Consider the following 14,263-nt stretch of genomic DNA (forward strand, 5'->3'; position numbering starts at 1 on the left):
GAAAAGCTTTTTTACAATTTCTTTCTATAGCTCAGATACTTTCCTAATTCATACATAAGACTTTCTCATTTGGTTTTTAGATTGGCAATCACAGAGCTATAGAATTATAGAATTACTATTAATATTTCTCAGTCTTTATAGAAAATGCTGTGCATGGGTAAATATTTCTCATCTATGCTCAAGACTGTTTCTGAACATTATATAAGTAGATTTTTTTTGTTTTTCTCAGGTTGAACTTGTGCTCTGATTATTCTTTATCAGTCAGTTTTTTTAGGTGGCACTTCATATTTGCTCTAAGTTCACTGCAAAACTTACACAGTTAATTATTCTTCCAAACAACTCAGAGGTAAAATTTTACCCACAGGCAGATTTGTTTAAATATGTAAATTTCCTTAAAATAAGGAACTAGCAAAATTGTGAGAAATTCTAAAAAAAAAATTATTTGTACAAAGAGCACAGGACACCAGCCCCATGCTGACAGAAGCCCAGGTGTCACACCAGTCCTTCCATCCTCACATTGGCAAACAGAAACCTCTACACTGGAGCCTTTCTTGGGGACTGGGCACCTTTGGAAGACTGAGCCACAGCAGGAGCTGGAGCCAGAGTCACAGCTTCAGCCTGGGCCTTTGTTTGCCTTGGTCTTGGATTTTGGCTGGCAGAACCCGAGACCCTTGGCAATGTGGGCATGAGCGTGTTTCCTCAGCTGAGAGTAAGCAATGTGGGCAAGTCAATTGAGCTTGAGGCTACTGCCCTTTGGGATCTTGGGCTTGACCTCCTTGGGCTTGATGAGGACATTGTAGCCTCAGCATGTGCACTAATGGCCTTGGCGTTGTTGGCCTGCATCTTCTTATGGCCCTTTTTGTTGTGCTTCTAGGCAAAGTACCTATTCCTCAGGAACTGCGGGTCTAAGTTAAGATCCCAAAAGATTCATATCTTTGCGACTTGGTTTCTTGATGCCATTTCTGTGCCATTTTCGTGACTGATTGTGCATGGTGTGGTCCTTGGACTTGGCTGTGTCTGCACCAAAGCCCACAGCTCTCAAAGTGCCTTCTTTTTTTTTTTTTAAATGTATTGAAGCTGTTTTCTTTGCATTGGAGATCTGAATCACAGTTTACAACATCATTAACCTGATAATGCTTTATAATTACTCATTATCAATGAGGACCCCATGGAACCCTCAATAATAAATTCTATTTGAGAGATTTAAAGAAATTAAAACAGATTGAAAATCAAATTTCAAGAGCTCTTAGAATTATGGAAAAGAAGTACATAGTTAAAGAACACTGTGCTAGGAGTAGCTAGCTTTTCCAGACTCCATCAATACCAGTTAGATACAGGTCACTAGAGCACACACAGAAGAAGACAGTGGGGCTGTGAGTGGACGTGGACACTTTACAATCAAACTTCTCTTGCCATGTTGTTTCTTATATTACCAAAAGATATGATTGAACAACTGGTATTTTTAAAAAGATTTTTCCTCTTCCTTGGGTTCAAAACCATTAAAATTGCTGACCATAATTTCTTAAGCACTAATTAGAGGGCAACTGAAGAAAATCTAGGCAAAGCATGGACATAAGCAATGAATCATGTTAACCACAAACCCCAAAATGCTAAGTCTTTGATGAAATTCCCAGATAAAGATAATTAGCAACATTTCCCTTTGTTTGACTTTTCTTTTGCTTCAGAAGAGAACTTATTTTCATATCACGTGCTTTCTTTGGGGTTTTGTGGTATTTACTTTTCTCTTGATGTATTTCATTCACTGAATTCAAAACCTACAGCATTTTCATCTTATTTGCAGGGCTCCACAATGTGAGATCTCAAAGTACCAAAAGCTATTTAGTTCAGGTTATGTCAACATAGATTGGGTTTGTTGTATCTGGATACTGGTGCTAGAAAACAAAACAAAACAAAACAAAACAAAACAAAACAAAACAAAACACCTTGTTCTTCACTTGATTCTGGCTCCTTACTTCCATAAGCTGCTGGCCATTTCCCCTTCGTTACTTATTTATTCAGCCTAACTGCCAACACTTTTGACCCATTGTTGAGCTTTGATATGTCAACTCTGCTTGATTCTCTAGACTTTCCTTTTATACCCAGAGCTATAAGCATTTATTAACTTTGACCTTAGTAGCAAAATTAGGTCTATATTCAACTATGACCTGATTCCTATTCCCTAGCTTTGAATAGAAGAACTAATCTAGCTCAACTTTTTTTTGTGTATGTGTATATCTATCCAACTCTTCTCATGGAGAGTAAGATAAAGATTCATGGTAAGTTAAATTCTATTAATTACTTTCAGAATCTACTATTCCAACCTTCTTCATACACATATATAAAAAAATTAGTAATGCCATGCTGTCAGAAAAGAGAATATTTGCGTTGAAGAGTGAAAAATGTTTCTCTGACTCTTACCTGTGGAATTGGAGAGCAGATTTGAACTCAATTTACTGATATTTTGTCTTCATAAACACTGAAGCTGAATGAGAACAATGTAGCCTGCTTTTCTAAATTCTTCTTGAACCCTTTATGTGTGTGGGTGATGTAAATCTTCCTCAATCACTAATGATCCCATTATTCTCTGTTCACCTATTCTCTGTTCAGTTATTGTCAATGATTCTCATTGACTCCCAGGGAGAGCCTTTTCTCTTCAGTTGATTCAAAGATCTTTAGTGTTACTTCCAAGTATTTCTTTTTACACTCACCAAATGGCAATGACTCTTCAAGTCTTCTGTATACACCCTATTCTCCAGACTCTTCTCTCTACCCCACATAATCTTGTATTTACCCAAAATGTTCTTTAAGCCTGTTTAGGAACAAGTTTATTACATTTATATTATTTTATTTTACATAGAATTGCATTCTAATAGACATCACTTTTGGAAGAGTTTTAGTCTCTGTTCTCATTTAGTATTAATTACATGTTTCAGAGAGATTTTTCGTAGTGTGTGATCTCTTTCATTCAGATACATACACATATGTATATATGTGTATATATATATATATAAGCAGGGTTGATAATCAAAATAATTCAGTGACTAGAAAGGCATAAGCATAGAGTAAACAAATTAACAAAACAAATCAGTAGTAATAAGGCCTTATATTACACTGGAACATGCTGGCTGAACATTGAATTTGTGTGTGTCTGTGTGTGTCTATGTGTCTAATAATTTACAGATATGATTGGCAGAAATAATGACAGGTTTGCATTTTGGAGAGAGATATCTGTCTTTATAGAATGTTTAATCGCCCTTTCAAGTTACAGTGATTCTCTGTAAGTTCTTAGATGCTAACTCTAAGTTGTTACCAATTTATTTTCATTTAGCTAACAAAATGAACCTTGGACTCCCTAACTAATATCTTGTCCTTGAGAGAAATATCATTTGGCCTAGGGGTAACACAATTAATCTATATTGAAGTAAAGATCATTTATTTTTTTAATAGACTGCAGACATGAAACCTCTTTTTAAAAGACATCTTTTATGTTTGTTAGCTTGTTCAGCTGTTTAACTTTTAAAAAGATTGTGAAAATCCAATTTCTTGAATTGCATGAAAAGTTAAAGTTATCACCAATTTAAATATATCAATGATATTCCCTATCTGGTATGCTTACAATGTTATAAAATATTGTTCTCAGTTCATTGAACTACTATTATAAGTTTTTACAAAATTTAGTTAAGCATTACAGTGATAGATCATTGATACATAAGGATGTAATTCAAAGTAAGTAACTGCAAATTTCATAAGGCAAACTTTGTAATGTGAATTATGTAATTTTATTAGATAATTATACTTCAAAAATTGAAGCAAAAGTAAATAGATTTAGCTTCTGTCAGATTTAAAGATATCAGCATTCTTTTCAGTATCCCTCTAGTCTTATTAACATCATATGACAAGTCTCTGATAAAACAATATGTAGGTGGATTTTTTCCTCTGGCTTATACCTAGGTATAAATGTTAATTTTTTAAATGTTTTATTTATTTTTGAGACAGAGAGCGACAGAGCATGAGCAGGGGAGGGGCAGAGAGAGAGGGAGACACAGAATCTGAAGCAGGCTCCAGTCTCTCAGCTGTCAGCACAGAGCCCCACGCGGGGCTTGAACTCACAAACCACGAGATCATGACCTGAGCCAAAGTTGGATGCTTAAGGACTGAGACACCCAGGCGCCCCATATATCTAAGTATAAATATTAAAAGAAATGAAATTTTAGATTACTAATGATGAAAACTTAAATGTTGTGGTAGCCTATTAGAGAATAAAATGTTGACAAATGGAACCTAGTATAATGCTTGAATCACAATTCATATTCTGTTTAAGTAAGCATTTAGATTAACCCACTGATTAGTTATCGGTGAAAACCATGTGGAGTTTTCAGATAACATAAACTAGAAGGCAATGCACACTAAACGTATACTTTTTATTAAACAAGAATTTATGTTATACCTTAAGGAAGGAAGAGGCATTAGTAGAGAATTAGTAACATTGTGTTTAGCTGCTTTTTAAGATTTTTTTCTAATTATCCAGAAACATTGTTCTTTCTCCATTCATGTAATTTTTTATTTGTAGACTAAAAAGGATAATTTTATTCATATAAAAACTTTAGACTTTTCTTGGTAATAGACTGTTTTCATATGAAACCACAATAAATATTTTAGGAAAGAAATTAAAGACATATAGAAACAAGGCACATGTTGAATTAAGAGACACACTATCCTACTTTATAACTGTTATGCTAAATACTCTCTGTAGTGGTGAAATTTACCAAAGCATGGAAGATTTGAAGAACAATTATTCATAGTCACAATCATAAATGACAGCAATCATGAAACTGTCCTTAAAATACCATCTTTAAACAAAAATAATTAGGTAATAATAAAAATATGGCATCCAACAAAATGTTAAAAAATAGATTCAACCTCTTTTAAGTATACTAGGAAATATATATGTATACCAGGAAATTTTTACTAGAACCTTATTTGGCGTTCCTTTTTCCTTCCATTAATTAGGAGACTGTTTATATGTGTATAAGGCAAAATTCTTCTTTTAGGTTTATTATGTATGAGAACATACCAGTAACATAAAGAACTACTCAAAACAATGTAAAGAAGGATCTATATGATCTAAATCCAAAATTGGAGAGTTTAAAAGATGACTCTTCTATATGAAAAGAAATTCAAATGTTTATACCCTTTGTTTAAAAATCCCTATCTTCAGATATAAGCAGTTGAAAGAGGAGAGAAATTTAGATCCAGGTTCTAAATCTAGTTGGTATTTATAAACTTCTAAATATAAAATAAAGTTACTAACACAGTGTTACTGATGAACTCCTCCTAAGGTGGCCCTCAATAGAAATTTCAGTGAAGGGGTACTCAAATGGCTATAAATGAGAGATTTTTGAAATTCAGTTAATAATAACAATTGCTATTACTCATTGAACTTTAACGAATATATCTGAAAGTATAATCTGTAGGTACTAACATTTTACAGATTAGGAAATGATACCTAATTTGGGTAGCTGGACTGCTATCACAAAGTTAGAGATAGGGGCGCCTGGGTGGCTCAGTCAGCTAAGCATCCAACTTCAGCTCAGGTCATGATCTCACGGTCTGTGAGTTCGAGCCCTTCATCGGGCTCTGGGTGACAGCTCGGAGCCTGGAGCCTGGTTCGGATTCTGTGTCTCCTTCTCTCTCTGCCTCTCCCCAACATGTGCTCTGTCTCTCTATGTCTCTCAAAAAATAAGTAAATGTAAATTTTTTTTTTTTTTTAAATTGGAGATAGATTCAGGTATAGAACTTTGGACTGTCTGATATCAGCATTGGTATCCATAGTGCTACTTTTCAGCTCCTGAATTTTTTCTATAGCACTTGGATTGAATAAATTTTTAGTTGTTTCTGATGGAGAGTGCATTTTCTACAGGCATAGTCACACCCCAAATCCTTTAATGCAATTAGGGAACTGCCTAGGGCATTGTGGCATGAATGAAATATTATCCTTTTCCTTGATGACCTAATACAATAACTTTTTTGAGAGGCTACTATGTTGCATTGTATTTATTTACACATATAGAAGTGGGAAGTGCTGAACTCATGATGCCTTGTACAATTTTAGACAAAAGGTAACTTTTATACTGCTTCACTTATGACAAGTAGTTATTTCCCTGGAAGAGATATTGAGAGATTCAAGAAACTTGTCAGTGTAGCAAGATTTTGGAACTTGTCAGTGTAGACCCATGAAATAAACTGCAAAAACCTTGGCAACATAAAATAATATAATGGTGACTACAGTTTGGACTTTTGTCTAAAGAAGTTGGGAGACATCGTAATATCAAAGCAAAGGCTTAACTTGTTGGGATCTGTATTGTAGCAAAATGACCTTGGAGCTGTGTGTGAAGTTTGGTGTGAAACGAGGGTAAACCAGAGTTAGAAGACAGAATTTAGACACTATTTCAGTGGTTCAGAACAGAAATAATGAGGGCCTGAATGTTAGAATGAATAAGAAGAAAGGTTTTGATCGATGCAAATAAGGGCTACCATTGAGAGAGCTTCATGAATCACTGGTTGGGAGAGGAGGGACAGAATTTAAAGAAGAACTGATTTGAAGTTTTCCAGCTTGAATAATTATTGGAATTAAAAGTATCAATGATTCAAAAGAACATCAAAGCACTCTGGGGAAAGTGAGTTTCCAAGAAGTGATTCTAGAAGCCCCTTATTTTTACTTTCTGAAGAGAGAAGGGGTGTGTGTGTGTGTGTGTGTATTTATATTTATATATGCTATATATATATATATATATATATATATATATATAATGCTACATATATATAATGGTATATATATGCTATATATATATTATGCTATCTATATCTATATGTATATCTATATACTAATATGATGTTATGGTATTTTGTCATGAAGAAAGACTAAAGTACTATTATGGAGTTGTTTTGTTTTGTTTCTTTTCTTTCTGTCCTCCTGTCTCTGAAGATTTCCTGTATTCTGACTGTTTCCCAACACTAACCTAGTTAGTTTTATTTACTGAACGGTAAATGAAGAGGACTCACCTAAAGGTTTTTGGTTTTGTTTTGCTTTGCTTTGTTTTGTTGTTCTTCTGTTACTGCTAAATCCCATGTCAGGAAACGACTTAAGATAGCACCAAATCTCGAACAGGTTCAATCAGTTTGAAATTGCTTAAGACTACATTCCAATATTGTTTGTCAGGCCAGAATGGAAGTAAAATTTCCAGACCTCTAGGAACACACAGGAAGTAGAAAATGAATAAGGCTGATAGTTATTTAGTGGTTGTAAGAGATTGCTGTCTTTACTAACTGAATTTTTAACATTTTTTTAATATCACATTTTTGAAGAAGAGCATTACCTTTGCATACCAGGACTAATCATTTCCATTAGCTTGATACCCTGACCAATAAATTAAGAACTACGTTATGGCAGCAATGGCAAATGAAGAACTCAAACAATTACCTGGAGAATACAGCCACTGAACGTAAAAACAAATAAAAAACTGTGATTATATACAACAAGATGTACTACCATCCTGATCCATCTCAAAAAGAATTTCCTGATCTATGTTTGGAAAAGAATTTCATTCTGTAACACGTTAATAAAAGTAAAGGAAAATAAATGCAAAGAAAGGAGGGAAGGAAGGAAGCAGCAGCAAATCGCTACATAGTAACTACAGATTCTAGCTAAAGTTTAAGTTATGGTGAAGGTAAAATATAGCATATACCTGTAAAATTCTTCTAACCTTTATGTGCAATGGCAGAGTTGAATAGTTATGACAGAGACTTGTATAGCTCAAAAAAGCTAATATAGTGACTGTGTGGCTCTTTACAAAAAATGTTTGCAAACTTTTGATGTAGTTAATGTTATCATGTTTTTTATTAGGTAATTAGGCATTATTATAAATTTGTTACATTTATATGGTGGTTTATATACACACATACACACACACGCTATTTAACGTGATAAGATGTAATTCTCTTATTTGTTTTTTGCTTACCTAATAAAATCATACGACCATATGTTTATAATTTCAGCAGGTAATTTATGTACAAAGTCATATTTGATCACATTTTTAATCCTAGTATGTTAGATTTCACAACCTTCTGGCATCATCTCAAACTACTAGAATATTTAAACTGATTCATAGTCAAAGAACTTTGGCAAAAGACTGATCTATATTTCTCTGCCTACATACTGGATTCATTGACCAAATGGTTCAATAATCCTGACTAGAACTAAATAGTGAATCACAGGCTGAAAGCTACCTTGAGAACAATTTAATATATTCTGAGAAGAAACTTCTTTCAGACAGTTTGACTCTATACTTGTACTTCTTTCTAGTACTGATATTTTGTTGTAAAGATTGTGGTACAGATACTATGTAATAATTACCTAAGATTTATATTAGAACAAGAAAAATACAGCATATAATTTTTTAAATAGATATCTTGTTTTGCATCCTGTAATAGTTTGAAAAGAGGACTCTGCTGAAAAACATTGAAGCAAAACTCAGTGTTAAAAGGAAATCTATTTCTGGTCAACTGACTTTTGAAATGATTTTATACTGTTGAATATATTCTTTGAATGCCCTGTAATTTAACACCAGAAATTCATAAGTTAGTATGATATTCTCCAAATGAAAAATTAACTACTTTTTAAGATAAAAGTGTGATTAACCTGTGTGATTTTATCTCTGAGGAGATTCTATGGGCTACAAAATGTTCAAGGTGTTTGGGATATCAGTGTACAATGATTGATGTATAAACAGTTCCTTCTCTCAGTGACTTTCCAATACAGTGCATGAGATAGAAATTAGACAAAAAAAGTAAAGGTAAAATAGTATAGTATAATAAAATATAAAAATAGTGTAATAAAATATTTAAAAATAAATTAGTATAGTATAATATAAGGAAAAGAAAAAAGACTAGGGTACAAGGATAATCACTGTTTTTATGATTTATAATTGGAAATAAATGAAGAAAATGTCCAAATGTAAGGATTAACGACACCGATTTATAGTCTTGCCAAGCGTAGGGAAGAAAAAATTGCCAGGTATGAATCTCACTCCCATGTCTTCTGAAGTGCCTAGGAGAAAATTGAATGGACAATTATTTAAATGTTGTTCTGTATGTGGGGTGAGCACTTTGGTGACTTATCCTTGAAGCAGAACCATGAGGCTATAGATGAACAACAGCAATACTGTCCAGCAACCAAGGAAGGAATTAAGGGATGAGGTGGGATTCAGAGTAGAATTAATCTCAGAGGTACTACAAAAAATTTATTAAAAGAATAGGGCAGTGAGGTAACCCTCCAGAAAGTATGTTTTTCCCAGTATTTATGTGAGAGAGAAGCCAGAAATTTCCCCTTGATCACAATTGAGAGGTAAGTTATCTTTAATATATAAGAAACAGGTGTTAGCTTCCTAGACGCTTGTACTGTTATTAGAAAGCTATCCAGGTAGCTTCTTGTTGGGGAAAGGACTACGATCAAATAATTTGGGGGGGAATTGGAGGGTTTAGTTGAGAAAATATAAACCCTGGGTACAGGCAAAGAAAATGAACGTCTTTGAGATTTCTGCCTGTGACATAGTGGATTCCTGAGACAGTTCTAAAATAGAGCTTCATATGACATGGCTAGCAAATGACATGGGAATGATGAGGCCTGGAAGGTCTGCAGTAGGGAGGAGCACAACTGTGGATAGGCAAAATATTCAGCTCAGCCTGGCACGTGACCCTCCATATGAGCCATCATTTTACCACCAGTACAACCATGCAGACCCTTGCTGGGATCCAATATCTTAATTTCCCCAGTAAGGGCATAAAACAGGCAACCGTACCCTAATTTTGTGCATTGCATTTAAGCTGTCCATGCGAGGAACAACTGTGCAGCCAGCAATCTTCTTGGTTGATTCAAGAGGTAGATGTTTCTCATTCTCAAATTTTCTTTTTGGGTCAGTAACTGGGAATTCCAAAAAAATTAAAATTACAGTTATGATTGGGGAATATAAATTGAAACAAGAAGAATGGATTATCAGTACATGTGTGTATGTATGTATGTATGTATGTATCTATTTTTCTCTCTGATCAGTATCTGGAGGTTGTAATAACTTTAAATTTATAATGTAAACTGGAAATTAACTACAAAATTAATCAGTAGTCATGTAGCACCCCCTCCATCAGCCTACTTAAAAGTATCCTAAGTGAACATGTAGTCCAAGTAAAACTGAACAAATACAGCCTTAAAATAAGTCTCCTCTTAAAAATTTTTAAAACTCTAAAAAAAACAACAAATTAAAACAAATCTCCTCCTCTCAACAATATCCTTGTCTCTATTTTCTTCCACTAAATAAATTTCAGAGAAGTCAATGAAATCAACAGAGACATATAGAGACTGTGCAGATGGAGTGACTTTGAGAAGACAGACTGATATCTAAGCCTTTTAGATTTGACTAAATCTGCTTGAACATATGAAAATAAAAAAGGAAACGTGAGCTGCTCTGGAAAGGAAATTCAGCTCTCAGTAGAATCTATACAAATAGAAGAGTTTTTCCCTTTTGTTTTGGTTTGTTTTACATATTAGGCTTCCATATAAGATCTTGATTTTAAGGAAGTGGTTTGTTGCTTTAAAAATGCATTTTCAAGGATGTTTCTAATCTGGTTTGATAGAATGTCATTTTAAATTAGATGAACATGAATTAAGTAATACCTCCATCATTAGCTATGTCATCAAGCTTGCCCCTTGGTTTCTTTGGGTCTCAGTTCTAGTATTTGATAAACAGGGATAAAAAATATATTTTTAAAAATTTTTAATGTTTATGTATTTTTGAGAGACAGAAAGAGAGAGACAGAGTGTGAATGGGGGAGGGGCAGAGAGAGAGGGAGACAGAGAATCTGATGCAGGCTCCAGGCTCTGAGCTGTCAACGCATAGCCTTACGTGGGGCTCGAACTCATGAACTGCAAGATCATGACCTGAGCCAAAGTCGGACACTTAACTGACTGATCCACCCAGGTGCCCCAGGGATAAACATATTTTATAATATTCCAGAGTTGCTTTTATGATTAAATGAAAAGCATTTATGATTAAATGTATACAAGTATACAGACCATTTTATCCTCCTTTCCTTGCCTCTGTATTAGATCTTTTTCTAATATGAAATGTTCTTTGACTGATGTTTCTTAGACAAAAGCATGTCACCAAGTCTTGGTAACAATTGTGAGAAAACATTGTTTAGGTGAAAATTTTATTCATTTTTATTTTTTTAATGTTTATTTATTTTTCAGAGTGTGAACGTGAGCGGGGGAGGGGCAGAGAGCGAGGGAGACAGAATTGCAAACAGGCTCCTCACTCTCAGCACAGATCCTGATGCGGGGCTCGAACTCACGAACTCATAAGATCATGACCTGGGCCGAGATCGAGAGTAGGATACTTAACTAACTGAGCCACCTAGGTTCCCCTGTTTAGGTGAAAATTTTAAACATTGTTTACTTTACATATTTCAAGCACCTATAATAATAATCTTAAACCATTGATATTGTTTCTGACACTCTTCAGTTATTTTGGACTGGAAATAACCTTGACAATTGGCTTTTTTTGTAATATATACACATTTATTTACACATCTCAATAGATAGATAGATATTAAGCATTTACCAGGCAACAGCTAGACCTAGTGAATATAGTGACTCAGTAAGATACAAACTATAATCTCACAGGTCCTGCAGAAAGTTAGAGTGATGACACAGAAAGTGTCTAAGTGACACAGAAAGTGTCTAGTTCAGATCTGATGGCCAGCAAAACATTCTGAGAAAATCACATGTAAGCTTAGGTTAGAATGAGTTCTCCATAGGATGAACTCTCCCTTAGAAAGATGACAGGAAGAAGAGTTCAGCTCAGCTGGAATAAGTGGTAGAAAAGCCTTAAGACTGGATTGACTTGAGATATTTGAGAAATAGACCAAAGTCCATGGGTCAGTATTTATGGACAGAGGGCAGTGGCAAAAAAGGAGATTGAAGAGAGCAGGGCGTAGAGGTAGAGCATCTCTGTAGGATAGTATACCTTAGGAGGCTTACTGTAGGGCCAAGATATAATCTTTTTGGTTTTAAAAGGCCCATTTTTGTTTCTTTGTTGGCAAGGAATAGTCAGGGGTCAAAGAGAAGCATAGAGACCAGTTAGAACACCAAGGTAGAGAATATGTCTCAGGTAGCAGTAAGGGAGATGGACAGGATTAGACAATAACAGGTTATTCCCCATAGCATATGGTTTTATTCATTTACCAGGCACTCCCCTACACACACACACACACACACACACACACACACACACACGTTATTTTAAATTTCTCTCATTGCATTATTGAATCTTTCCTCAAATGTTACCTTTCATCTATTTTAGATGAATTCTGTCCTTTTCCTGAGAGTGTATTAATCTGATATTATAAATAATAGTCATAGAAAGCTAATTTGACTATTCAATAACTTTTCCACCAGTTATTCATTTACTATATCATTTTTAATAAGTGTGTGTTGAGTGTACCACTGAATGAATGAGTGAATCAATCAGAAGATGGGATGAAATTTTCATATCTTTGTTTACAGCCTTCAAATTCTAGCTGTGAACTTCAAGGTCCCTAGAGATGCCTTCTTGTTTCTCTGGTTGCATCAATCATCTGTCCATGAATGATCAGGACAGGTTTTATCAGTGACTTTGGTGAATATTTGATTATGCTTCTTCATGCTTTATCGCACTTTGCTTGGTTTGTAGGTGCTCCTGGACATCTGCTTTTTAATTGGTTGATTCCAAGTCTTTTTTTTTTTTTGGTTGCTATTATATTTATTAATATACTTATTAAGCTGTCTACTACTCTGTTAGACATGTTCAAATAGTTTAATTAATCTTCTTTTTTTGCTTTTTTGATCCAAGTACTTAATTTTTATTAGAAATAGCAGCACAAGCAACTGTCCCCAAATTTTCTCCATCTTTATATTCTTATTCAGCATATCTTCTAGGTAAACATTTCTACAGTTAAATATTCATTTGCTTACTTATCTTTTATTTATTCTGAACTTCTGACTAATCGATGGCCCTTTAATATATTTAATTAGAGTTAGACATTATAGAATAAATAGAGAATATCTAATCTGGCAGTCTCAAGCTTGCCTTTAACAATGCAGTATTTTTACAAATGAAATCATAGCATACAAATAAGAAAATAAAAGAGATAATAGAAAAGTTGTTCTTTCTGAAGGAGCTGGTGAGATGGAACCTTCTGGTTTGTTTCAATTTCCCATAAAGTTGCTTCTGATAAGATTGGAGGAACCCATAGCCTCACATGAATCCAGATCGCAAAGAATGGATTTAATACAGCTTCTTATGTTACAGATGATGACACAGAAATCCAGAGAAACTTATCCAATACAATGAAGCCACCTCGAAGCATAAGTTGGGGTGGCTTCTAGGCACCAGGATCATAAGGCAGCAGTATTAAAAAAATCAGAAAGTCTTTGATGTTAAAAAGACTTGGTGTTAAGTACTGCCATTTACTTCTTATCACTTTTGTGATCCTGTGAAATTTACCTACTTTCTCTGATAATACAGGCTTTTTAGGAAGTTGTGATAATTACATGCAAATAAATGATAGTGTGTAAAATGTCACCATATTCTATTCAGTACTTTCAGTCATCTTATGGTTTACATAGATAATATTATTCCATTTTATAGATGAAAACATTGAAACCCAGGTATTAACCCAGTTAATAAGTGACTATTCTAGGAATTGAACACATAGACATCTGATATGAAGTTCCATTATATTACTGACAACAGATGTTAATTAAAAAAGAAAGGGTGATGGAGAACCAACAGTGCTATATGTATTTAATGTTTTGCACTGCACTTCCAACATAACAATCTCATTTTTAGTCCATACCAGCCTTATAAAGTAGATTTGATTACTCTTCTTTCACAGAAAAGGGAACTGCAGTTGAGGGGTTAAATAACAATGTCACACAAGTAGAAATCAGAAAACTGGATTTTACCTCAGGATTTTTAATCAAGGACTATTTGAAATTCATGGAAATTTTTCTCTCAAATATACGATTCTATTAGAGCCAGATTGAATCTGTTTTGTTACTTGGGACAAGTGGAAAGAATCTACTGATCCTTGCTTCCTGTCTTTTCCTGTCCACTTATTTTTGCTAAATCTCAAAATTACACTATAAAACCTGGAATTATTTAAAAAAACA

General features: G+C 34.2%; 1 pseudogene; it reads right to left on the reverse strand.

Annotated features, from left to right (window-relative positions):
* Window positions 1-534: 534 nt before the first annotated feature.
* LOC102956050 lies at window positions 535-13,701 on the reverse strand (annotated as a pseudogene).
* Between the last annotated feature and the right edge of the window lie 562 nt (window positions 13,702-14,263).

Source organism: Panthera tigris, chromosome A1 (assembly GCF_018350195.1).
Source record: "Panthera tigris isolate Pti1 chromosome A1, P.tigris_Pti1_mat1.1, whole genome shotgun sequence".
Classification (NCBI taxonomy): domain Eukaryota; kingdom Metazoa; phylum Chordata; class Mammalia; order Carnivora; family Felidae; genus Panthera; species Panthera tigris.